Consider the following 27,281-nt stretch of genomic DNA (forward strand, 5'->3'; position numbering starts at 1 on the left):
GATGTTCAATGAGGTTGGAAACCTCACACTATTTTCTCTATGCTTAAGGAAGTATATGTCAATTTTTCCTAGTCCCTCTGTTTTTTGGAATCACCACCTCTCCCCATAGCAACAGGCTGGCTTCAATCATGGCAATCCTCCTGCCTCAGCTTTTTTGAATGCTGGGATTAGAGGCATGAGCCCCACACTTGGATTTGATATCACTCTTCAATCACTAAACTTTGATGATCACAGACCACCTGGTATCTAGAGCCAGTACCAAGAGGATGGACCAGCTCCATGTCCACAAAGAGACCAGTAACAGAAAACAACAAAGGTCATTCCTGTCCTCAAGGACCCCATATTTAAGATGACTTACAAAACAATATTCATCATTCACTTTGATTCAACAGGACTGGAGGGTGGCATCAAATCTTTCTGCTTTGAATAACGTCATTCACTCTACAAGCCTCCCGCTGCAGACCACAAATGATGCTCATTTCTCAAGGGAGGAATGCTGTGTTTTAACTCATCTTGCTGATCTTTGTTATGTCTACTTGTCTATCCCCAGAAAATAGGTTCCCATTCCAGCTTTCACACATACATGAGAATAAGACTGAAAACATCCATGCTGAGCTCTCCCTTTGGTCAATGCAAACAGGCCTAAGAAACCAGCTGGCCATTTTATACAGGTTGAAGAAAGCTTACAACTGGCTTTGAGAAAGAAAGGAAAAAGCACAGTACTGATCCCTTCCCCTAAATGGACAGCCAGAGTTAGCTGGCCGTCTGCTTATGTAGACTGATCTGGAAGCATGGACATGACTTATAATCACTCTGGGCGGCAGCGGCGGGGGGTGGGGGGGGAGAGAGGTGTTAATGTCTAAGCTCTTATGTCCATGCATACAATGCATGTGTATAAAAATATCTGAATATATACATACTAGAAGTTAAAACAAGCTCTTCTTGCTCCTCATGGCAACCATAGGAGATCAGGAAGGGGCAAATGTCACCAGCAGGCAGAGGAATAAAAGCATGGAGTCAAAGTGGAGAGCAAGGCAGGCAACAGCAGACAGATGCCAAGTCTCTAGGTATGAGTCACCAAAGGAAGGGTGAGTTTGTCCAGAGAGAAGTCAAAGCAGAGCAGAATCTTGAACCACAGCAAAGCTCTCCTCATTCTGCCTCTCACCAGAGCCTTCAAGCCAAGGAATGACTTCCTCCCACCTCACCCTGCCAATTACTAAGGGACCACAGAGCTCACCACCAGACTTACTCAGCACCACTCTGGACAACCTTCAACACCAAAGGTAAAAGCTAAAGAAAAGCCAGCAGAAAAACTGCACAAAAAGAAAGGACTTTAAAGATAAGGATAAGATGGAAAGGGGAGAAATATTTTTTTTATCCCCATTAAACACAACAAAAACTAAAAGTTGTAGCCAGACATTGTGACATATGCCTTTAACCTAACCACTCAAGAGGTACAGGTAAGAGGATCATCACAGGTTCAAGGCCAGCTTGGGCTAGAGTAAGATCCAGGTCAGCTTGGGTTAGAAAGAGACCCTTAAAAGTTGAATATAAACTAAATATGAAAATCTCCAACAACAATGTGGAAAAAGACCACAGCTCCAGCTAACAGTCACTTCAGAAAGAAGGATAAGAAACAGTGTGAAAATCTATCCCAGGTACCAATGGACACAGGCAAGGGGTACTTAACAACTATGAAGGATTTGAGCAGGTAACCCTAACACAGACACAGCCACCACAGTGCTGTGTCACCAAAGGATGACCTACTCAGTGCTTCACTCTGTCCAGTGAGGTGGTGGACACATGTTCCAATCATTTTTCTTCTTCCTGTTTTCCAATCATGTATTTTGTCAAAGCTCATCTCTTTGACTTGGTTCAGACTATAAAGGTCTTAACAAAACATGAGACTATTTACTTAGTATAATAAATATGGATTTCACACTAGTTATTTTTCAAGTGCCTATAAAGATTAGCTTACTTTACTACTTTGTAAAAATTTGCTTATTAATAACTGGGAGTAATTTTTGCTGCATAAACAGAGATATTAATTGGTTTTGCAGGGACAGTACATACTAACAAGTCACCTTTTCAAAAATATTTATCAAGGGCTGGAGAGATAGCTTAGTGGTTAAGGTTCCTGCAAAGCCAAAAACCCCAGGTTCAACTCCCCAGGACCCACATTAGCCAGATGCACAAGGGGACACATGCGTCTGCAGTTCATTTGCAGTGGTTGGGGGCCCTGGCGCACCTATTCTCTCTCTCTTTAATAAAATAAAAACAAAGCTAGTTAATTATTGTATGTTAAAGAAAATACTATTCTACTTCAGGAATGTCTAACTTGTGATATAATATCAGAGTGTAAGATTTTCAGTAAAGTTTAATGTACAAATCCAAAACCTTAGGTAAATGCACTGAAGTCACAGCTCCAGTCTCCTTTCTGCTTTTACTCTCCAGCTGTGTTCTGAAGAATCTTCCTGGAAAAGCCACTGAGAACATCCATCAAATGACCCTTGCTCCTCCAAAGAACCTAGAGTTTATGCCTTTCCCATTGTCTTAAAAAGGCAAGCACATAAATTGCTGAGAGAAATTAAATTAAAATGTCTATGGCAAGGAAAACTCAGGCCATTCAAGTGATCGCTTCCTTTCAAAACCTAAGACTTGGGCCAATATTTTTCTTTGTCATTTCCATAATGTAAATCCTCCAACAGTTTATAGTAATATTTTGGCATACTTGTTATTTAATATGCTTAAAAATAGAAATATAAAAAGCAACTCCTTAAGAGCCCATTTTAAATAATGAACACCTGTACTGTGGTTAAAATCTGTAGTGTTATTTTAGTCAACTCCTATTCATGGACACTGAGTTCATCCTGCCCCACTATCACTGCTACTCTAACAATGCTACAGTAAACACCATCACAAACAAACATTCCTGTGACTTCCTTCTTATACCTTTCCTTATTGGTTTAAATTAAGAGAAAAAAAAAATCAAACCTCTATTCCATCAAATACACATCAAAGTGAAAAACAAACAGAACATATACAAATAAAACCACAGTTAAGAAGCTGAATCATATTAAGTATGAGTTAAGTGAAACCAATAGAGAAAACGTGTAGGAGTTTATGTGTAAATTTTAAGTTCTGGGAACTCTGTTTGCTATGCATGAGATGTCTCGTAGAGCGGAACACAGCACACGGCAGCACCTGGCGCACTCTGAAAAGCTAATGCCTGCGCACACAGGACAGGACAGACAGCACTTAAAGCACTTGGGGGGGGTGGCTTAGTGGTGGTCAAGGCGCTTGACCTCACAGACTAACAACCTGGGTTCGAGCCCCTAACACCCACATGACGCCAGATGCAAAGTGGTACATGCATCTGGAGTTTGTTTGCAGCAGCTAGAGGCCCTGGTGTGCCCATGCTCGCTCGCTCACTCGCTCGCGCGCGCGCTCTCTCTCTCTGCTTGCAAATAAATAAATAAGAAGTCTGTGTTTCTTAAAAAAAAAAAAAACTGCAGGGAAGAGGAGGAGACAGCAAGGCAAGCAAGCATGGACACAGCTTACTAAACTGGCAGACAGCTAACTACGCTGGCATTATCCATTAGATGGGAAGGTGACTCCCATGTATGGCTCTGAAGGAAGTACAGCAATGTCTGTACAGTGCAGTGTGCAGAGAACAGGTGGAAATGACACCCGTGGGAATGAATAGGTGATTGTCTGGGCCATAGGTGGACAGTGTATTCATCTACTCAACACACCTAAGTGTCGTTTGTGTTCCTGGCATGGCAACTCAACTCAGTCACACACCTAACACAGCTTCTATGTGACAAAGAATTAAGCAGTAAAAAAACAAGATGACCAAAAAAAAGTGAAGAAAGTAAGCAGAGGAGACTGGCAGAAAAAGAGTGCAACTCTAGCAGCAGGGTGTGGATGGTCAGCAAAGGCCTTCCCACAGGGGAAGCAGCCAGGTAAGAGAGTCAGAGGAGACTCCGTGGGCAGGGAACAGGTGTAAAAGAAGGCATGAGCTATGTGTGGAAAAGGCGCAGGTTTGGCATGGACTAGGGTAACTGGGACTTATACAAGTGGTGCCATCTGTGATTTAGAACTCCAGTTCTCTTAAACGTGTACGGAGCCCCAGGTGAATAGGCATGGAAACCCTGCGCTCCCCCACTCCCTAACACACATACAGAGCTCACTCTGCAGTGACAATGGAGGAGACACCAGACCAGTGAGGTTACTGCAGTCAGACAGGAGGTGAGTCGTTAAAGACGACACTCAGCATGCAAACACACGCTCTGCACACTCCTGCCAAAAGAATGCAGAGGTAGGTGTCTTGTTTAAAATGGCATCTGCCAAAGACGCTATCCAGCACTGCACAGCCTGCCACCTTAGCCAGATAGTGAACGCATTAGAAAATGCTTCTAAGCATACACGCTAACTAAATGGCCTACAAAATGGACTTGATGCAAAACAACTGGCAATGACTCCACTAACCACTGTACTTCCCACAAGGAGAGCCTTGCTCTGCTGTTGCCAATGTCTGTTCCCTATCATACCAGTACACAGACCTTCAAAACATTCAATGAATAAACTCAGTGATGGCTGCAACTTTACCTTTACTTCTGTATTTTAGTTTCCAAACAGTGCAGCATATTAAGCTCTGAAGAATTTGACTGCCAACCAAAAATTGAATGTTCAAAAAGTAAACAGTAGGGCTGGAGAGAGGGCTTAGCAGTTAAGCACTTGCCTGTGAAGCCTAAGGACCCCCAGTTCGAGGCTTGATTCCCCAGGACCCACATTAGCCAGATGCACAAGGGGGCGCTTGTATCTGTAGTTCGTTTGCAGTGGCTGGAGGCCCTGGCATGCCCATTCTCTACCTCCCTCCCTCCCTCTCTCTCTGCCTGCCTCTTTCTGTCACTCTCAAATAAATAAATAAAAATGAACAAAAACATAAAAAAGTAGACAGTAGACCCAAAATACATTAAGATGTTGACAATGAGCAATTACATATAACCTTTGAGATTAAGATTCTTAAACCCCTTCAGATCATGACAACTATGCATCAGGCTTTTCTGTAAAACCCACATTGTAAAATTGTCTAGTTCTGTAGGTCACAAGTTCCATACTGTGACAGAAGACACAGACAACCACACTAGTGGGTGTGGCTATGTACCAACAGAACTTCATTCATGGAAACAAATCTGAACTTTACACAGTTCATATGTCATGACTTGTCATCCTTTAGCTCATGGCCATCCGAAAGTAAGCAGCTCCTCATTGTATTACATGCCTCCACTGAGAACAGACACAAGTGAATTACCTTTTAATTAAATGCATTAAGCTTAAGCAGGAAGAATGAATACAAAGGGGCTTTAAGTGGGTTAATAGGTTACTTGGTTTTGCTTTCTGTATTTATCTTTAAAAAGTTATGTAAAAAGCATGAAATTGGACAAAAATGATACACAAGAGCCACAAGGAGTCTAGGAAAAAATACAAGATTCATGATCTTTAGACCCATTCTACCCTCCAGACACTTTGTTGACTTTGATAGCCTTACCTAATCAATGCATTATCATTATGAATGCTTCTAATACTTAAGAATACTACATAGTAGTGAGCTAGGAAGTTTTTACTTTCAGAATGTGACCCCCTTTTGTTATTTCAATACAAAGAACTTCAAGGAATAGCTCCTAACCTTTGTTCTATTGTGAGTCCCAAAATACACCAATGAATGAGTCATAACTTGGAGCTACACATGAATGCCCCATTGGTATCTTATTTTGTTTTCTCAATTTGCCAAACTTTTTGTTGTTGTTCCAAAGAAAGCTTTCCCATGACTTTGTTTACTCAATAGTTTTAAGACAAAGAAATGCAAACATCATGCACACAAACATTCATTTATTCAACAACCATTTAAGCATCTTCTACAGGCCAGGACTTGACTGCACTGGGGTAGAGCAGCAATCACGAGAGTCAGGCACAAGCAAAGAGCATTGAGTATGATCCTAGCAAGTGTTAAGGGAACCTGAAAGACACAAAGGAGCAGAAGGTCCCACTCAAGAACTGCCAGGAATCTTCTGAAATGAATCTTCAAGCTGAGGCCAGAAGCATACAAAGAGGCCAGCATGCAAAAAGAATGAGAACATTCCAGAAAAACCAAATACTGCATGTAGAGGACAAGACACATTAAAAAAACATGATCCTTCTTTAAAAAATGAACCTTCAGCCGGGCATGGTGGCGCACACTTTTAATCCCAGCACTCAGGAGACAGAGGTAGGAGGATTGCCGTGAGTTCGAGGCCACCCTGAGACTCCATCGTAAATTCCAGGGGTCGGCTTGGGCTAGAGTGAGACCCTACCTCAAACCCCCCCCCAAAAAAAACTGAACCTTCAGGTATGCCAGTGGTTAGTCTTTAGAGGAGTGCACCAAGTAGTAAGAGGAGGCTGAAAAGAACTGCATCAGCAGGTTCTCAGTGGCTAGTAACCAACAAGACAGCTTGTTCCAGCATGGTTCAAGCACCTGGAAGGGACACAGTCAACTAAGTACAGCAAGAGTCTGGGTGACAGATGGTTGTGGCTTATGCTAGGGCCAGAGCACCAGGGACAGAAAGCTAGATGTGAGCAATGACTTAGAGCTGGGTAAGAGAATCCTAGGTGCCTAGCTTGAGCAATCAGGTCTAGAAAGCGAGTTTCTAAGGCTGCCCTGTCCACTACAGTAGTCAGTAGTTATCAGCAGCTCCTTACATCTAACTGCGAAGTAGAATTAAAATCTCAGTTCCAGTCACAGCTATATTTCAACGGACACATGCAGCTAAAGGCCACCTATCAGACAACACAGACATGGACTATTTCTGGCACCACAGGACAACGTATTAGACAGTATTATTCTAGAAGGAAGAGAGTACAAAATGCACAAAAGGCTGAGTGATACAGCAAGACCAAAACCAAATGGTCTCTGTTTTGGTTGGTCAACATGTAAGTTCAATAGTGAGCCAAGCAAGAGCATGCTCACTGGATTAATGTAGGCACAATGTGAACTGGAATAGGAGATTATGTATATAAGCCACGTCTATGAGAGCATAAAAATAAATGCAGCATTAGCTGAAAGAAAACAAAGGTTAGGGCTGGAGAGATGGCTTAGTGGTTAAAGTGGTTAAGGCGTTTGCCTGCAAAGCCAGATGCACAAGGTGGTGCATGTGCCTGGAGTTCACTTGCAGCAGCTGGAGGTCCTGATGCACTCACTCACCTTCCCTCCCTCCCTCCCTCCCTCTCTCTGTCTATCTATCGATCTATCTCTGCCTCTCTCTCAAATAAATAAAAAAATATATATTTTAAAAAAGAAGCCAGGCATGGTGGTGCACGCCTTTAATCTCAGCACTTGGGAAGCAAAGGTAGGCAGATCACTGTGAATTTGAGGCCAGCCTGGGCTAGAATGAGACCCTACCTCAAAAGGCCAAAATAGTAAGGTTGGGCCACTCTGCCATTTTGGAATGTTTAGCCAACAAACCTTTGACTACCTGTTTCAGACTTACATAAAACAGAAAAAGGCACATGGTAAGGGAAAAAAGCAAAACATTATTTCACATTCCGATGCTGTTCTGAATGAACTCCTGGAGAGTTGGCAGAACAAGTCACAGTCTACTGTTGTAGATAGTATTAAGAATGCATCTAAGCTGGAAGGCTAGCAAGCAAGACCAGTCAGAAGAAGGGCTCCACAACGAACTAAGCACAACATTAAGGTAGTGTGGCTCCGGCAGATCACAATTAGATTTTGAACGTAAAAGGAGACCAGGTGGGATCTGCAGGGAGAACTAAGATATGATGTGAAAGACGAGGGATGAGTAAAAGACTTTCGATGACAGACACAGATGGTTCTGGAAGGTCAGCCTGAGATACGATTCATGCATGAGAAGCTTCTTAAGACATCCAGGAGGGTGGGAACTCTATGTGAGAATCTACAGTGGAGGAGAGAATCAAAGTTAGGACTAGAAGCTTGTAAACTGTTAGTTAACAAAATCTGCTAATAGCTAGACAGCAAATATGGACAACAAAAGGAGAGGGATTCAAGGAATAAATAAGCTCAACCATTCAGCTCAACAGAGGTCAGAAACAGAATGGAAAAAATGCCAAGAACTTCCAGCTGGGAGGAAGGGAAGAAAGCTCTTAGAAGTGAAGGGTAAAGATATTTCCAGCAAACTTCTCAATTGTGCTAAGTGCTTCAGAAGTGGTATGTGTCTTAAAATTAATAACATTGTCATTACTGGTTGAGATTCAAAAAAGGAAGAGCACATTTAAGATATGATTTCAATGGGTTTGCCTTAATAGTAGCAAAAGCGAGGGTGGTGGTTAAAAGTTAAGAAACCAGAGGGAAAAATGAAGTTTTTCAATGGTATAAAATAGCAGCATGCTAGTAGGATCTTGAAAGAGCAGCAGAGGGATGCGATCCAGAGCACAAGTCCATGGAAGCGGCTGGCTGAGGGACAGATGTCACAGCTCAGCCAGGGACAAAGGGAGTGGAGGGAACACCACAGACAAGGGACTTCCTTCATCACAAAAACTAACACGACAGTGATGTGGGTAATTTACATCCTGGCATAAACCTACTGCAATGCACATTCTGAGTTAGCGGTTGAAAAACTGACTCTGATATCAAGAATTATGGCAGACCAGGAGATAGTAACAACCAGACAGGCGCTAATGCAGTGTTCGAGGCAGAACTATGCAGGCAAATGCCTGAAAAAGACAAGGTGTGGGTCATGGTATAATTTGACGGCATCCGCATGAAAGCTTGGATTTTTGAAACAGAACCGTCCAGAAGTGGCAGTGAGCAGCGAAGAGCACTCGTTGCACCTCTCTGCTTAGTGCTGCAGGGATGCGAGGACGCCGCCAGTGAAAGGCAGGGGCATCATCACAGAAGCTTTGTCACACTGATGACATCAGGTCCACAAGCGACAACCAAAGGCTTTCAAAAGACACTGACTTCACTAGGGACCCTCTCCCAAACAAGTTTATCTTGAGTCATTAGACTGCTACACAAAGTCAAACTAAGACCATAGGCCCCAAAAGCAACACTTCCTCCACTGTAAAATGGACCCTCAATACAAGTGATGATGTATAGGGGTTCCTGCCCAGCTTCTAGCTGAGGAGAAAAGAAAAAAATACTCAACAGTCCTTTTATCTTAGAGCTTTCCAGAGAAATGCAATTCCACCTGGCAGATAATACCAATAAAACCATGAGATAAGGTGTGGTGGCACACATCTTTAATTCCAGTACTCAGGAGGCAGAGGTAGGGGGATCGCTGTGAGTTCGAGGCCACCTGGGTCTACACAGCTAATTCCAGGTCAGCCTGGGCTACAGTGAAACCCTACCTTAAAAAACAAACAAAGCAACAACCCTTCAGAACTTTCTTTAAGCACAACTGGTTCAAGCAACCCTTTGAAAAACAAGATCCCATTTTATTTCACGTAGATTTTATTAAATTATTTAATCTTCTGACACAGGGTCTCATTCTGTAGTCCAGGCTGACAGTGGAACTCAATCCTCCTGCCTCTGCCTCCTCAGTGCTGGTATTACAGGAGTGAGCCAACAAACCAGATCCAACTTTACTACCTTGCAGCTTCCACTTATTAACAAAACCATTTTCATCATCATCATCCTGCTGAGTGTCTGCTGATCTTCTGATATTCCTAGACATGTCACCTCTCCATTTCCTAGCCTCTGATCTCTATGATAAACAGAATGTCTGGAGGTGTAACTGAGAACCCAGGGACAATCAGAAGTTACAACAATCGACAGAAGCAACAAGATAAGGAATTTATTGAACTTATGACTACTTAAAGAGCTATGTTAGCATACTGTTTCTAAGTAACATTTTGTGTCTATTTTTGTATCTAAATGAACCATAAAATAGTTATAATAATACACCATACTTAGCATTGCTATATTCTTTCAGTGGCTCACCCCAGGAACTGGGTACCTGGACTGAAAACAACTCCCAAGAACCCCTCTCTTCCTTACGTGTGGCATGCATCTGGCCTGCCTACAGAACCTGAATGCTCACTCCTACACCCTTGCCTTCAATGGCACAACTCCTACTTTGAAAGAAAACGGCATGTTCTCACCACTCTTCAGTGTAGCTATTACTACAACCATTTAGACCTCTTTCCAGTTACACTCAAAAAACTGTGCAGCAAATGTAACTCTCTGTATTTTATATGGATGTCCCGTAAAGTGTTTAAGACACATAGATCACATTTACTTCAGCTCCCAGAAAGCCCTATTGGTCAAAGTATGCAACCAACCCAGTCTTCAGCTTTTGAACATCTTTTACCACCACTTGAGATCTCAACTATCTATCAGCCTTCTAGAATCAATCTATTCATCGTAGATCAAGTTTTCTACAACATGTATATGGATGAACTTGAAATACAGTAACTAAAGTCACACACTATTTTTAACCAAAATAAACTTAGCTGCTCTAGGTCAGTTTAAAAAAATCCAGCAATCCATGCTCTTCACACTATATAGGAAGGGTCCGAAGAAATTAAAACTAAATACACACACAAAACAGCCTTTCTGAACAAATTCAAAATGAATCACAGGTAAGAAAGCCTGGTTATTACAAAAGTGGCCAGCCACATGCTGCGGTGCACTGCACACCTGTAACCTAGCACCAGAGGAGAGAGACTGCATTCCAGGCCAGCCTGAGCCATACCATGCGTGAGACTGCGTCTCAGAGAACCAAAACCCCAGAGAACCTGACGGGCTCCACTGAGACACTGTGGTGGTGAGACCAGGTTGGAATGCTTCTGGGACTAATGTTACAAAGGTCCACTTGCCTCTCCTTGGCTCCCTGACCACTAATTCAGTGGCTGCAGCAGCACTTCTTCCAGATCCCTCTGCTATTCCTTTCAAAAGGGCTCGACCTGGCCTCAAGTTCATGACAATCCTGCCTCAGTGCATGCTTTGTAAAACACCCAATTGCATGGTTTACATTTTTGGTCCAGCCACAGTTTGCCCTTAAATATAGTTTCAACTCTATATACCCAACTTTTCAAACTCTGAAATGAAAAATCTTGCTCACAGTAAAAAAATTTAAACAAAACCTACTAAATTGCCTACATAAATCTATACTGACCCAAAAGCAATCCACCTTTAAATAAGATAGCCCATTAATTTTTAATGAAACTTTGCCCATGTAAGTTTTGGGTCTCACCTAGAAACGTTAATGCACTTGCTGGAAAGTGGGACATGATTTGAAGAACATTGCAAACCTTGAGGTGGTACACTCTGCCCACACAGGGGTCATCACACGTGCCCACACAGTGAGACTCTCATTAAAACTTTCCACACTACCCTTAAGATGGTCAAGTCATGAGCAACTTATTTCCCCCCTTTCCCTGAATCCAACCATCTTCATCCTAAATTAGATTCCTACACTTTGCAAGTTACTAACACATACTGTTACGTTGCCATTCTGTCATCAATTGATAAAAGGCATTAAGTGCCTAAACCAGCCTGTTATTTGCTAACTCACAGAGCATGCCATTTCCTACAATCTGTAGGAAAACTACTGCAAGCAGCACTACCACAGTGGGTACAAGACAGCGCATGCTACTGGCAGCTGAGTATTCACCTGGACTCCTACATCTACAGGGGAGGCTGAGTTGGCGGTCAGCAGTGTATCAGAGTGGCTGCAGTTGCTCTGGCTGCTTCAAAGGGACAGGTACTCTTCCTCCAATCTGTGGTGGCCCGCAGGCCCAGGTACCCCATATTTTTCTGGCCCTGAAGACAAATTTTAAGTACCCATTCCTATTCCAATGCAATACCAGCAAATGTGTAGACAGCATTTACTAGTGACGCAACTTGAACAAACTGTGGCATGCTGCGTTAAAGCAATCAGCCAATTTCAAGAGATCAAGTTCTTAGATTTTTGTTTTATGTACATAATTTTTAAAATTTTATTTGTGTGTGTGTGCACCGGAACCTTTTGCCACTGCAAGCCAATGAATGACACATGCATCGATTTTGCATCTGGCTTTATGTGTTTATTGGGGAACTGAACCCAGGCCAACAGGCTTTGCAAGCAAGAGCTTTTAACTCTAAGCCACCTCCCCTACCTTATGCATGTTATTTTAAAAAGAACTTTAAAATATACTCCCATTTCTCATAAAAATAGGAAATAGGAACTCGCAGATTGTACTGCAAATATTAAGCATGAACTTGGGCATCCCTTATCTTCACATGTGAGCCTCTGTGAACACTTCATCCATGTGGAAATAACACAGCACTTGAAGCATTCTTGCCTTTAAAAGAAGCCATACAAGCAGCTATGAAAACCCATGCCTTAAATAGCTTAAGAAAAATGTTCTTGTTTCCACAAAACCCCAGTGAATTCCAAAGGTAAGTGAGTAATCACTTTTTTGGTCATTCTCCCTCCCTACACTACCAACACAATTTCATCTCAATCATATTTTCCAAAAAGCAAAAAAAAATTAAACACTCCAAATTCTCCACAAACTGACCATTTGGCAGCAAAAGTAATTTACAGTGTGCTTCATTCCTGTTACTAATCAACAGTGATTTGTAGCAAATTTTGCCAAAAAACATGGCTACTAACAGAAAGCCTGGCCCTGCCACATACACCTAGAGAACATAAATAAGGCAGAGGCCAGCCCCACCCTCTAGAATCATGTGCAGTCCACACAGCATCACTGCCTTAGCTCACACACTCTGAACACACATTTCTGCTTTACAACTGATCACAAAAGACAGTTCACACTTCCTTTAACTTCTGAGAATCTGTTTCTAAATTTCACTACAGCCGAAAGTCATCTTGTACATGAGGCTTTTTTTAGTTTACCATTATATTATATTATATATCACATAGTATAAAAATAAAAATTTTCACAGGCAAGCATTGGCAGAGACATTTTCTCATGTGAATCTTTTAACTGCCAATATTAATATGATAAGATTATTCTGTAATCCAGACCACCTAATAACTCATTCTCTCACAGAATTATTCACACAGTCTACACAAACATGCTGGAATTTTAAAAAGAAAAGCACAACGTATTGTATCCACTGGAGGGCACTCAACATGACCAAAGCATGTCCTAACCCTACTCAACCCTGACAAAACTCCGGACATGGAAGGCATGTATTAGAAGAAGCAGAGCTGCCCACAACTAAGTTGAACCCAAATAGTTCTTCCTACTGTGAGTTTCTCTTTGAAAAGCTTCTTTTTTCTTAAGGAGAAAGCAGATAATACACATTCTTCAAGAAGAGTTCAGGCCGAAACAGATAAATTTAGGCTTCAAGCATTGTCAAGCGCAGTCTTGCATGAAACACCAACGGAGCCTAAAGTAAACAGAGGAAATGAAGAACTTTATCTCGATAAAACGAATTTACCCTTGCCTTTTCAATGGACACAAATGACTTTATTTTCATATTTTGCCCCATTAGCTTAATTATCTACCACACTCACAACTGAACAGTATTCCTGAACAGCAAGCAGTGTTGTCAGCAGGGGCACGGGAGTGAGGAAAGGACAGGAGAACCATGAGGCCCTGGTCTGTACTGCTTTCTTCTATGCCTCAAAAAGATTTTCAGTAAGCTGTTTTAGTAATCAATACCACAGCAGACAAGAGGGGCCCACAGAAAGCCAGAGGATGCTCTACTGAGCACTATGTTGAGACTGTTTTCGGATGTCAGTATGGAAGGCATGCTTCTGATCAAGCGCAAAGGGCACTTAGTTATCAGCCTTCATTAAGAGAGAGAAAACCAGATGTTAAACTGACCACCACTGAAACTTCCAATTTCCCTGCTGCTTATTATTGGAACTTTGACGCCCCACTTTCAACAATGCACGCACACACTTCTTCCTGACCCACCTTGTATTAATTTTAAAAAAAGATCTCTGTAGCTTCCGCAGCATGTCTCAAACCACTCTTAAGAGACACCTGCTCATGCTGCCTTCCTACCGTGAACTTAAAAGTTTTATTTTATTCCCAGTCATCAGCAGTCACAGACAAAATGTCAGCTTTGATCATTTTATTATTACAATGTACATTTTCTACACAGTAATCTTGATACAGGAAGTGACAATTAGTCCAAAAAAATGAAAACCATTCATACTTCTTGATACTTGAATACTGCTAAATACTTCATTTTTTTTTAAGTTGGGTTTTCCGACAAACTTTTAACCTGCTTGCTGCTCTAGTCTCTGAGTGACTTCAGCTCTACCAGGCCCTCAGCCTCCTTCCTCTGGCGGCAAGTTTTCCAACTACTGCTGCAAGAACTTCAGGGCCTCTTCCACAAACACAGCCTTCAGAACAAAGATCAGATCAAAGTATTGAATACCTGGTGCAAATTAATCACATTTTATCTACTTTTAAAAGGCACTCTCAAAACTTGAAGGTACTTTCTTTTTTAGTTCAGATATTATCAAGTTTAAATGTAAAATAAAGAGAACCAGCAGCTTTAATGCAAGCAAAAAAGTGATCCTCCCCCAGCGAAGAAAAAAAAACAAAACGCCTTAACAGCCATGCACTAATGGTAGCAGACAGCCACAGCACAAAAATGCAGGAAAAACACCCCAAGTTCTAGTTCCTAGTTCGCAGAGTGAGGAAAGTCAGCAGGAAGACGTCCCAAAGTACCAAAGGTTCACCAGGTGACAAGGAAATAATGAAATGACTTCCCAAATTCCAGACAAAATACTTTGCAACTTGGCCATCTGAAAGACAAGAACTCAGACGCTATCAAAGGGAAAGCTGCCCTCTCTCTCTTCAAGTTGATGTCTGGTCTAAGCCACCATTATTCAGGACACAAAGCTCCCATTTCACTAAACCCACTCTTCGATTTCCTTTCGCCGACCTCTGCATACCAGCAGCCCAGTCCTTCATTCACCACTCAAGAACTGGGGGGAGGGGGAGGGGAGACCGCAGATGTCTGAAGATACCAAGTCTGAGACAAAGCTCGCCCCTAAGGCGACCAGCACACGCAGGAAACGAAACCCGACCCGCCCCAGCTCTCCAGCTAGGTGGATCTGATCATAAAAGCGAACTATAGGGGCCTAACTTCCAAAAACTCTCGTTTCCCCCACACAAGCTCGCAAGAAGTCACAAGGCTTGCATTTTATCGGGCCGACTTCCTAAGACACTCTACTCCAAAAAAGCAAAAAAATTAAATAAATAAAAAAAAGTGCTTGTGAAAGTGTGGGTAACGTTCCTGTCTGAGAACAAACATTCTGGAAGCAGAGGCGGGACCCATCCTGCAGCTCCCTTGGTTAAAGCAGCAGCAAGCGGGTGGCCGTAGTCCCCAAATCCACCCCTGATGTCCCCGGGAAGTCGGTCCCACGGGCACCCACCCAGTGTCGCGCAGGTCGCCTCGGCTCACCTGCACCCGAAACCACAAAGTCCCGAGTGCAAACCTCGAGCCGGATTTGCACACGCTACTGCCGCATCCCACCACCGGCTGCGAGCAGAGTTTGGAGACAAGTTGCTCCGATTCAAACTCGCGTCCGCGTTAACTACGTCCACATCAACGACTCCCGTCTCCGGGAGAGCGAGAGGCCCCCGGCTAAGTCCAGCGTCTTCGAGGCGTCCCCAGAACCCCCCCACCCACCGCCTCCAAAGTCGGCCCCGGGGCTGGGAAAGGCGGAGCCCCGGCCCCCACCCCGCCCCCCATCCCTCCCTCCCCCTCCCGCCCCAAAGTCGGAGCCGGGACTCGAACCGCCGTCCCTTCCCCACCCCCCACCGCGCGGCCCTCGGGGCTCCGGGCTCCGTCCTGGGCCGCGGCCGCTCCGACACTCCCCGAGCCAGGTCGGCGAGGGCCCGAACGCCGCGGCCCGGCCACCGCCCTCCGCGTCCCCGCGGCCTCCCCTGGACGCCGCCAAGGCCCCGCGCCCGCCCGCCGGCCACGAAGTTTGACTCGTCGGGAGGAGCGAGAGCCGCCCGGGAAGGAAGGATGGTCGGGGAGACGAGCGTCCAAGCACCTCGGGCGGAGGGGGCTTCCTCCCGCCGCGGGAAGTCCGAGCGGCCTCGGCCTGCGGGTGGACGCTCGGCGGGGACCGGAGAGGCGCCTCGGCTCCCGGGTGTCTCCGCCTCCCGTCGCCGTCGACTCCCAGGCACCAGCTGACGCGGCCGCCACAGAGCGAGAGGCTTAAAATGGCGCCGCACAAGGAGCTCTTATATAGCGGCGCGGCGCCCGCGTATCCTGCCGCCGCCGGGCCGCGCGGAGCGCTCCGCCGCGCGGGGACAAGGGGCGGGGCCGGCCGCCGCGAAAGTAGTCCGCGCGGCCCCGCCGCCGCCGCCACCGCCGCCGCCGCCGCCGCTCGGGCTCCGCCGCCCAGCCGCCCCGGGGCGTGGCGTCGGGCGCTCCTCCCGGGGTGGAGGCCGGATGCTCGGCGGGGTGAGGCTGCGGCGGCCCGAGAGAGAGAGAGAGAAAGAGAGAAAGAGAAGCGCGCGCTTCCCGCCGCCCCGGAGGACGGGTCCCGCGAGGGCGGAAGTTCGCAGCCCGGGCCCGGTTCGGAGCCCTCCACCCCTGGGTCTGGATGGGGATCCCGCCGGGTTTCTCTCCCCTCCGCACCAGGCAAGACCGTGGGCTGACTCCCACCATTCAACAAGTCCTCCTGAGTACCCACTGGGAACTGAGCCAGAGAAGAAGTGCCAGTGGGGTCAGCTCGCGAGGACTGGTCAGGCCCATCTTACTAAGTCCATCTTCATCTGGGATCCCCGGGCGGGATCCACACAGCTCCTGGAGGCGAGGCGGGGCGGGCGAGAGGGAGGCTACGCTTTGGGGAATAGCATTTCTGCTGTCGTGTTGCAGAGGTGCGAGTGTGGTGTTTATGGAAGGAGACGTGCTTTAAGGCAGCCTCTGCGTTTTTTTGAAACTCATTTTCTCTTCTTGAACATTTTCTGATTCTTTATAATGGGCTCAAAGTTGAGGCTTCCCTTGGAAAATTCTCTTTTGCAATCTGCAAGGTTGTCATTTGAACAAACTGGAACAATTATGATCTATTCACTTTCTCCAGCTTACTATTTTATGCTTATTTTTCTTCCAAAATAGTGGCGAGAGTACAAAAAGCAACAGTGAAAGTTAGTCCCGTGCTTTAATCCCACGACTATGGTTAAGGCGTGCAAACAATGGGTTCTTATTCACAGGTACAGGTAGGACCACCTACTCATTCATTCACTCAGAGGCAGATCATGTAATTTTTAAGCAGAACATACTGCAGGGCCGGCCTTTTTATTTTTTTAACTAATATGTTTCTGTTTTAAAGGTATTTTACTATGTGGATGGTAATGTTATCTCACTGTCACCATAGCTGGTGTGAAACACTACCATGGAAAAGTCTACACATTAAGATGAAGCCCAGTGAGGTCCATTGTCTAGAATGACTTTGTCATTTCTGTCTTAGTAACTCTGTAGAATAAATGTAGCTGCTGCCGGTGGCTTACTTGGCCGGGGATAACGCAGACAGAAGGAACTGAAAAGGGCATTTTACCAAAGCCATGTTACTGATAAGAACTCAAAAGTCTTGGTGGCATTTCCAGCTGATCCCTAATTTTAATACCCACACAGAGAGTTAAAGAATATACGGTTGATTTGATTAAAGTCATGCTCTTAAAATCAGATGGCTGACTGACCACTATTAGAGGGTTTAAAAAACGTTTGCTTGTTCTGTGTTCAACTACGTTTTGCTGAACAAGGCACACTATTAAAGTTGATGTAGAAATATCGGTGCCACTGGAAAACCCGAGAGAGAAAGACACCTTCGGAGTTGTGCTTTAATCAGGTGTACAGCATTCTGCTGTCATTTAGGTATTTTAATCTAACTTTAGAATTAAAATTTTCCATCCCCACTGATACATGAAACAAAGACATGTTATTAGAGGAAATGTAAATTTTACAGCAATGCAGCACGCTGTTTTTCTCACCAAACTTAATTGTACTGAAGACTCGCTAGGTGGCTAGCATTAAGACTAGTTGGATGAATTTTTTTTTAATTGCCCAGAAATTTTATCTGCCTCTCATATAAAACAATTGTTCCGTAGTTTTGTCACCAAAAACTGAGATAAGTCACTTCTGTGAAATCAATACAAATGCTCTCATTAAACAGAAACACACCAGGAAAATGTGATACAAGTGATTTTACAAAACCAATTGCTAAAACAATTGACCTTGGGTAATACATTTCATTAAAATAACACTCGGTTATCTTTTTACACTCTTTCCTTCAAGAGTCCACCCAATGGGTCTGACATAAATTAATTCATTTTGTGAAATGGCGACAGACATGGTTCTGAATGTCAGGCTGTGTTCCTAGAAGCCAAACGAGGCTCCAGCTGGTTCAGCAGGGAATGTGTTAGTTGTCATATCAGACCACAGGCATATCAAGCTTTGGCTAACTGTAAACTTGGAGTACCCTTCATTAAGACACATGCTTTTGAACTACCTTTAGGCAAATAATAATAATGCAATTCAGGCAGAAAGATTTATAAGCCAGGATTGTTGAGAAGGTCCATTCAATTTTTGGATGCTTGACTCTATCAAATCCATTAATTAAATATTCATTGAACACCTAAGACAATGAGCTTTCTTTAGAGGGAAATAGATGCCTGGCTTCTTTTGATTCGGTCCCTTCAGTTAATGTAAAATTATAACAGTTAGTCAAACCTCCTTACAATAAGCAGAAAGGACAGAAAAACAAACAGTGGAATCAGGGTGTGGTTCACATTGGACTCCATCAGAATCCTCTTGGGAAGAACCCTCTCCCAGCAGAACAGGAACACTGAGCACAATTCCATGAATTTAAAAACAGCCAATTCTATCTCTCTAAGAAGACCTGTTAAAAACAATTTATAACATGAAAACATCAGCCCCCCTGAAAAAAAAAATCTGTCTCAGTGTCCCATTTAACAGTAGTTCAAGTGGGCTATGCATGGATTGAAACTTTTGATATGTAATACATGAATCATGTCAGGGTTGAATTTTGTCCTGAGCTAGCTAAGTAATTGTAAAATATCTCTCATCACACTACATGGTAGGCTGTTCCTACACACCGAAGCCATCCAGGAACCCACCGGGCAGATTCAGCAGAGAGCCACTGTGGAAGCTCACAGCTAATGAGCAACTGCAGGGTGAGGGAGGGGCAGTAAGGGTGGCGGGAGGCGGTGGCCATGGTGGTGGCCATGGCCTGGTCCCTGTAGTCATGCCAGCAACATCCTTCATGCTCCGAGTTAGGTGTTCTCCAGGCCTTCCTTGGTGTGCCATTCTAAGGAAGTGTTTTAATGGCTACCGTAGAAAGTGTGAAGAGGCAATGGAGAGACCTTCCATGATATTGAAAGAACAGAAAGGTATGTTTCTAGAACCAAGACAAACACCGCAGCAACGCTAAGAAAACATGCCTTGGAGACACATTCCCCCGCAACACCCACATGCGCACAGGCACACACACATACACACAAACTAGCAAAATTTTCAAAATGGTTGCACTTATTTCATTCATAAGAAGGGTTAGGGCGTTTCCCATCGCAAGAAGGATTAACTTACCGGAGGATTCTGGGACTGCAGATGTATACTGCGGCAAAATCCTAAATTCATCGAAAAAAAATCATTTCTGGACTCCAGCTGCTAAAAATAATAGAATTATAGTAAATCATGGATAAGATGAAAACAAGCCATTTTCACATTCCAAAGTTCAGGGGGTGGGGGGAAAATGATCTTTTTCTTTTAACTCATTTCTTAAACAATGCAAATTTTAAAGTAGCTTTTCTTTTCCAGAGCACGCAGCGCCATGAAATCGATAATTTTTGATCTTTCGGTTAGTAGGCAACATGGTGAGCTATTGCAGGGTCTGCAGGCAGCAGGCATGTTCTTGTCAGCTAAAAAATTTCATATTGTTTTTGAATCCATTGAGATTTGGAGATGGAAGATCACCGGGTTTTTGTTTAGCTGGTCCCAGGCTATGGGAGGAGAAGACGTAAACTCAGTGTATCGACATATACATGTCTATTGCTCTCTATATATTAAAAATACAGAGTGTTACTGGATCTTAAACAAAAAATTATGTAAAAGGAGTGGCTGGTGTGATTATAATCCCATCATGCAGGGTCCACGGTTCCCATTTAGTGAAATTTCGCAGAGGGCAACTTCTTAAGAACATCCCTGCTGTGAGGAGTGAAAGGCATGAACGAACCAAAGACAGAATTCATCTGTGTTTATATTTTACAAACAATGAAAAACCTACTCTTTGTATTCTGTTTTTCCCCCACCTTATTATTTCATGAAAACTGCAGTATTTTCCCCGCCCCCATCCAAACACTCACCACCCAGCACTGCGGTATTCTGTCTGTCCCTCTCTGGCTTGTCCTTCGTCTTCTTTTTCACGTTCACAAATTCTGCACGCGCCATCTTTGTGTGAGGTGATTCTCTGCTAATTTCTGTTACCCATTCTCTTACAAATCAGTTCAGAAATAGAAAATTATAGTGCGCTTTGGGGCTTAATTTGCCTGAATTTCTTTCAGTCTTCCTTTCTGACATAGAAACATGGAAACGACAGGGAGGGGAACCCCAAAGAAAGAGAGATTTCTCTTAGTGCCATAACCTGTTGTATACAGTGGTGGTAAAAAAATATTATTAACATAATAGCAACAGCTGCAGCCCAAATAGGAGCTATGAGATAATTAATGTGCTACACAGATTAATTTGTTGCAGGTGCTTATGCTAGGGACTGAGTAACTCATGCCAGATAAAATCTAAATAAAATCACCCCCCCCCACACTAAAACAAAATATCCTGTTTGGCAAATACGGCTATTGTAAAAAAAATAAAAAACAAAACAAAACATTTAAATCCTCTTCAGTCCTACCCTCCGCCCCCCACCAACTCATTCCCAGTGCTTAGTTATTAATGGATAAGGTGGAGTTCTATGGTGTGTGTGTGTGCGTGTGTGTTTGTGTACCACAGTGCACCATATAGCATTTTTTAAACATAGGGAGATTTTATGCTGTCTTGATTGGAAAACATATGGACCAGCTATAGATTATTTTTAATTAAAGATAGTTTCTCATATTTATGAGCTTTTTTGGTTTGAAAACAAAATCTAGCTATATATAGGTATAGCTAAGAAGAAAAATAAGTGTTGACTAGTTCCTTATCTAAATTGATAATTTTTAAAACTCGCTGGTCTTAGAAGGAGATATGTTTAAGTGTGACCCTCTTTACTGGTGTGACAGAGAGGCCTCGTCACTTTTAGCTGCTGTCAAGTTAGTGGTTTCGGAGAGCTGTTTCTGGGTGCAGCACAAGCGTATGCCAGAAATACACTGGACCCGGGTAGCATCGGCAGGGGCCTGGAGAAGGTCACACTGCCAGAAGCAAATGTCCATTTTCTATTTTATGCCACTCAGCAAAAAATAACTTTGGGGCTGGAAAAGTGGAAGGATTTACTGATTGATTTTTTTTTTTAACTACTGAGCTGAAAAATCCTCACTGAATTTTTCTCCCAGTAACACTAAAAAAATGCTGTCTCTGTTTGCATTGCATTCATAATATTTGCTTGTTAAAAAAGCAACATACACATATACATATACATGTACATATATGCCATTATGGTTAAAAATTTAAGGTTATTAGTCATTAACAAACAATGTTTTAATCTTAAATTTTATAATACAATTTTTAATACCATAGATAAATGTATAAGTAAATTTTATATTATAATAGATCAGTTTGTTATGCAATCCATAACTTGTAGTATTTTGATAAGATTTTGCAACAATTTTTAGTTTTAGAAGATAGGAAATTATTTAAACAACACTGTTCCAGTAGTACCCAGAAGAGACACAGTATTTGTGTGAGGTTTCTTTTAAAATATGTTTGATTTCACATGCTCCTTGCAGGTGTTCAAGGAGTGACCAGGGTCATTTTAAATGCAAAGGTGCACATTTGTCATACTGCTCTCGCACAGGGACAAACATACTTGTCTCCTTTCATGCACATCAAAGCTTTTTCTTCATAATCTATGTTCTAGTCTGCTCATCTTTTCAATTTACAATTATATAATTTGAATTAGGAGGAGAGGAAAAAAAAAGAGATCATATTGGTTTTCTTACCATAAACATGAGAAAACTTGACAGGTACGAAATGCATACATCTCTGTCGGGATTTTCCAGTAATTTCTATGTCAGCTTGTGTCATTCCCCAATGAGGCACTGAAATCATCTAGCCCTATAATTATGAAATTAATTTGAGAAAAGACAAAAGTGCTTTCATTCCTGTTGCTTCAAGGAACCGTCAGTTCAAAACATTCCTCCTTCCACGGTAAATTGTATTAGAAATGAGGGTCTAAGTAACATACACATTCCTTTCCCTCCTCATGGTCTTCTCTTCACACACACCTATCACAGGTCCTCCAACCCTTCCTCTTAAGAGGCAGTTTCCAGAACCCTTATTCTCAGATCTTTGGTGGAAGTAATGCCACGCGGGTTCTAAACAATAAAAAGGCTACTGTCAGCCACATTGTTTTGGGGTGGTTTGTTGTGAAAAGAAAGTTAATGGGGCCAAGATGGTTTCTAGGTTGGCCTAATGTTGACAATGACGCCATACTGTGGCTTTATCGTAAACTTCTTATCCAGAAAATTTCTAAATATTTTTGACTGTGCAGTCTGTTTAGTAAAATAATTTTGTACATATATCCCTCAGATGTAATTTATTTAAACCACACACATGTCCTGCTGTCAACACATGCATTAAATTTCAATGAAGTCTGGCTTATTTTAAGGTAAAATGTAAATATAGGCCTTGTATTTTCTTTCCTCATCCTAACGGATGCTCCTGTGTGTCTTCTGGGTACCACCACCCCACTTGGGCCCACTGTTCTACCACTCTGAAATCTATTTCATAATCTGCTTTAGCTTGACTTTAATTTAAAGGTTTTGAAGGGTTTTTTTTTGTTTATGTGCGTGCATGCGTGCAGTGCACATGTGGAGGTCAAAGGAGAACTTTTGGTTTGGTCCTTGCTTTACCCCTCCTTTGACACAGCGCTTCTTTTTAGTCATCATTTCTCCCTTGGCAAGCTTCCAGGGAATTCTCCTTCCTCGCGGAGGCTGCACTGGGGCTGCAGAAGCCCGCTGTCGCCGCTGGCTTTCCGGTGCGGTCTGCAGATCCGAACGCAGGCACTCACGGTTGCACTGCAGTGCCTGACTCTCTGAGCCAGCTCCCCAGCCCTTGACCCCGGTTTGAAATGGAAGTGACAGAGAAGATTCCACAGCCCCTCCCTTGAGCCCCTTCGGCCTCTGTTGACTGAGAATCTTGGTGGCAACAAAAGGCTGCCATCGATTCAGTATTGCTTTTCAAACCCAGTGGGGTCTGCATGAGTGGGAACATTGTTTACAACACCTATGGCCCATTCATTATGCCTTGTATTGACAAAGATTAGGGCCTAGCTGAAGTCTTGAAACCCTTGCATAACCTGCTATTTAGAAAGCCACTGCTGTGACCTGCACAGGCCAGGCCAGCCACACCTCGTGGAGCACCAGTTGTGTGACAGACAGACTGCATCCTCTCAAGTACGGCCATCCCCTCTGTAGTAGCAGTGACAGCCACAGTGGTGACAGCCGTGTAACAATCCAAATCGTAGCTTCTGTATGTCGGGCTTCTGCCTGGGGGAAGCTTTGTCACTCGTCCTATAGGAGATCTCTTTCACCCATCACAGCCAGTGGGGAGGGGAATCTTATTTTCCCTATTTGACATTTGTATAACTTGCGATGTAGAGAAATTTAAGAGTTTGCTCAATTGAGAGCCAAATAATCAGAGCTGAAATCTAAACTTTAGGCCAAGCTCACCCATACAGCAGCCACTAGCCACATGTGGATCTTACACTCAAATAAATTAACGTTAAGTCACTCAGTGTCTGCAATGGGTAAATTCAATTCTCAACTAGATCAAACTAGCAATCAAGTTAGAAATATGCCTCTTGGGCTGGTCTGCGTGGCTGTTTCCCAGAAGGGTTGGTAGAGGGAGGAAGACTTTCTTCCAGAATGGTCAGCCCTTCCCATGGTGGACTGACTATATACAGAAGCTCTGAGAGAGGCTCAAGAGATGGCTTAGCAGTTAAGGCACTTGCCTGCAAAGCCTAAGGATTCATTTTGGCTCTCAGGTCCAATGTAAGCCATAGGCACAGTGATGCAAGCACACAAGGTCACACATGTGCACAAGGGGGTACACATGTCTGGAGTTTGACTGCAGTAGCTGGAGCCTCTGGCATGCCAATTCTCTCTCTCTCTCTTTCTCTCTCTGTCGCAAAAAAAAAAAAATAAATAAAAACAAAAACCAGCAATCTGCTGGGCTTACCTCAAAAACAAAACAAACAAACAAAAAAAGAAATTAACAAGAAGCCCTGAGAGAACAGAGGGCCTCTTACCTGGCTGCCCATGCTACGCACTGGTATGTGCCTCCACCCTGTTGCTGACGTCCTCTGTGGACACTGGAACCTGGCTTCATCAGCCTTGCAATGTAAACTGAAGACCAGAGGCTCTCTAGGAATCCTCCAGTGCCATATTGGGACAGCTGAGGCATCCAGTCTCATGGACTGAGAAGCTACAGGGTTCTCAGACCCTCCAGCCTGCAGATGGCCATTGTTGAACTGCCCGGCCTGAATCCTGTAAGCCAACCTAATAAATCCCCTTTATAACACATGTTCCTCCCATCGGTTCGGTGCCTCTAGAAAACCCTAACACAGTCTCAGCAGCACTTTTCTTTTTGAGAAAGCATCACATTTGTAGCCCACATTGAGCTCAAACTTTTCATTCTCCTTCCTACCTTGGCCTCCTTGGTGCTGGGATGCCAGGCCTGGCTCCTGAACACATTTCAGGCCCTCATTAGCTGTATGCACCCAGCTGCCTCATTGTACAGTGCAAAGAACCTCTCCAGGTCACAGTGAGTTCCACAGAGCAGCATCAAAACGAGATGACAACTGCAACCCCTGTATGTACCTCCAGCCCTGGGTGTAATTCTTCCCTCTTCATCCACTGCTTAGCCCATCCATTCAGCAATTGTTGTGGAAGACCTACTATACACAGGGTGCCGTGTGGGACATTGGGCAACCTTCACTTACTACCTTTCTATCAAGCGCAAATAAAAGCGACATGAAAGAGCTTTGCAAGTTATAAGGTTCTGGGTACAATGGTGGGGCTTTTCTGTGTGGAGTGAGACTACTCCATCCACGCCAGAGTCTACAACACTCCTCTTGCTATCACTACTCCCTTCCCCCGGTATTTAGCTAGGTACAAGTGCCCAACAGAAAGGCATGTAGTCTCCCTGTCATAGAACACACTGCCTGTTCTCACCTCTGGGGCATTTGATTTGGATGGTCAACTTGATGGGGTAACAGATGCCTTTCTAGTGTCCAGGCTCACGCTCCTGCCCCCACGCCTTCTCTGCCATGAGGGAGTGCACCCTGCAGCTGTGAGGCAAGACCAGTCTTCCCTTCCTGAAGGGGCTCTTGTCAGGTATTTGGTAATGGCAACAAGAAAAATAATGAGCAAATCCTACTTTCTGAATCTTTTTCCTGAGCTTGGAGAATGCTCCAAATAGTAACAGTAATAATAATGATATAACAACAATAATACAAACCGGGCCTAAGGTCTCAGCTCTACCAATAAGTTGTCCATTCATGGCTTTTATTGGGCACAATGACAAGAAGAAACTGAATGAGGATTTAACTATTTGTGTGAATGAGACAGTAAAGGCCCCTTTCTATACAACTTATCACTTACAATAGTTCACTAGGATGGGCTGGTTTAAAAGCAGTTGATGTTGGCTCACCCCACCCCACCATTCCTCTAAGCCTGTTCCATGAAGGTGATTCCCGTGGCATTCCTGGTCTTTGTAAGGTACACAGGCCCATGGTTACTTACTTGCAAAACATTATCATAGTTTATTCATCCATCCTTCCTTCCCAGTCAAAGGTAAACATTCTCCCTCTCCCAACTGGAGCTGTGACGAGAGCACATTGATTTTGCCCATGCTCTGGGCTGTGGTTTGACCGTGAGCTAGCCCCCAGGGGCTCACGTTTCCACGCATTTAGTTCCTAGCTCAGGGTGCCGTTTGGGGAGGTTGCGGAACCTAGCTGGGAGGTGGAGCCTAGCTGTAGGAAGTGAACCTCTGGAGGGTGGGCCTTGAAGTGTATTGCTCTGCCCCACTTCCTGTCCAGTCTCACCTCTTGGTCCCCTGAGATATGAGCAAGCCTCTGCCCACCCCATGCCTTCCCCACCATGGTGGACTGTGTCTCCTCCAACTGGGAGCCAAAATAAATACCTCTTCCTTTAGAACATTTGATAGGTATTTGAGCACAGTGATAAGAGAAGTCACCAATACACTGGCTACTTGTGATTTTTTTTCCTCTTTTATGGGGTCATGCAGGCATGTAAAAGAAATACAACATGTGTGTGTGTGTGTTGAATGTGCATGTGTGTGAACATGCATGTGGAGGCCAGAAGATAATACTGGATGTCTTCCTCAGTCTCCTCCCTACCTTATTATTATTGTTTTGAGACAGGTTGTCTCACTGGACCTAGAGCTCACCAATTTGGGTAGACTAGTTATCCAGCAAGCTCTAGGGATCCACCCCTCTGAACGTCCTCAGTGCTGAACTAACAGTCACACACCACCATGCCTGGCATTTTTACAGGGGTTCAGGGCATCTGAACTCAGCGCTTCTGCTTGAGCAGTGAGCACTTCACTCGCCAGGCTTCTCCCCAGCCCAAACACAACTTTCTAGAATGAGATGACCACCATTATAAGCCTGTGTTTGCTAAGGCCAGCCAGGGTTACAAGGTGGCTCTATGGGAGGCCTTTTTCTTGGGGGAGGGGTTCATTGGCAGGTTCTTTGCCAGAATCTTCGGACTGCCTCTCCCTTGGGCCTGAGGAAGTCTACAATAGCCCTTTTCCGGTCATCCTCAATCTTGGTCTGTCATCTTTTTGACGCCCTCACTATGCCAGGTTCTGAGTCATCTGTTTGGATACCTCTGCCTGGTGGCCTGCCTCATCTCTCATTGACATCTGCACACCAACTTATCCTGTTGTCTTAGGTGAAACTGACATCCTGTTCCCTTGGAGATGTGAGAAGGAGCCAAGGCTAAGGGTCCATTGCAACAGTTTCCTTATCAGATGGCTCTGCGGCCATTGCTGCCTAGCCTCCCCTGGTTTCTTCCTGGTGATTCTGCGCATGGCCCAGCGCCCTTCCAAGGGGATTCTGTGCTTCCTTCCACATCCGCAG

At 44.1% G+C, this 27,281-nt stretch overlaps 1 protein-coding gene and 1 long non-coding RNA gene across 3 annotated transcripts in view; both read right to left on the reverse strand.

The window, feature by feature from the left end:
- Positions 1-16,144, reverse strand: part of Ctnnb1 (catenin beta 1) — a 30,624-nt gene extending 14,480 nt beyond the window's left edge. For both annotated transcript variants that reach the window (XM_045136336.1, XM_045136335.1), the window contains exon 1: positions 15,996-16,144. The gene's annotated coding sequence lies outside the window, so the exon portion shown is untranslated. The remainder of the gene's footprint in view (positions 1-15,995) is intronic.
- Positions 16,145-18,138: 1,994 nt separating this feature from the next.
- Positions 18,139-20,598, reverse strand: LOC123455514. The gene is made up of 3 exons (XR_006633970.1): positions 20,332-20,598; positions 19,556-19,968; positions 18,139-19,332 (listed from the first exon to the last, which is right to left on the reverse strand). It is a non-coding gene; the product is annotated as an uncharacterized LOC123455514 (long non-coding RNA).
- Positions 20,599-27,281: the final 6,683 nt, after the last annotated feature.

The sequence above is a fragment of the Jaculus jaculus genome, chromosome 17, assembly GCF_020740685.1.
Source record: "Jaculus jaculus isolate mJacJac1 chromosome 17, mJacJac1.mat.Y.cur, whole genome shotgun sequence".
NCBI lineage: Eukaryota > Metazoa > Chordata > Mammalia > Rodentia > Dipodidae > Jaculus > Jaculus jaculus.